Source organism: Propithecus coquereli, unplaced genomic scaffold (assembly GCF_000956105.1).
Source record: "Propithecus coquereli isolate 6110/MARCELLA unplaced genomic scaffold, Pcoq_1.0 Scaffold657, whole genome shotgun sequence".
In the NCBI taxonomy this organism is placed as follows: Eukaryota; Metazoa; Chordata; class Mammalia; order Primates; family Indriidae; genus Propithecus; species Propithecus coquereli.
In genome coordinates this window covers 38,773-39,475 of record NW_012152585.1, presented here as the reverse complement: position 1 = coordinate 39,475, position 703 = coordinate 38,773, and positions in this window count along the sequence as shown.

Below are 703 nucleotides of genomic sequence, written 5' to 3'. Positions count from 1 at the left end.
ACCATAATATAATGGTCTTAGACCATGAATGATGACTATTTTCTCATTAGAAGTAAATGTTAATAAATACTGTGTCTTTGATATTAAATGGCAAGTAGGCCAAACCACCTGAAATTCTGCTTTCTGATACCAAGATTGAACTTTGCTGAGATTACTGTTTCACTCACCAAAAATATCATAAGAATATTCAGGGGAAGTTTTTTCTTTAACTTTCATAAAGGAAATGAAAGAAATGTGGAGACTGACACACGATTCCGTCAGGTGTCTCTCAATACCGTATGCAGATTTGCCTGTGTTCTACGCAAGTCGAGTGTGTTACATCTTTTTCCTTTTCTGTGATTTTGTCTGTGTCATTACAAAGCAGATTTCTTACATCGACCTTCTACGTAAAGAAAAGAAAGGCACAAGTCCTTTCATCTTTAGAACAGGAGACTGTCACATACACGTGGGGTCCACCTCATCAAGCACAGTGAGGCTGTCTTCACCCACAAGAAAGAGCCTGTGACTTTTTTCTCCCACAAGGCACACCTCTTGTATTTTTTTTTTTTTTTGATTTCAGCATATTATGGTGGTACAGATGTTTAGGTTATGTATGTTGCCCTTGCCCGCCCCCCGCCCCGAGTCTGAGCTTCAAGCGTGTCCATCCCTCAGATGGTGCGCATCGCACTCTTTGTGTATGCATATACCTGTCCCCTCCTCCCCC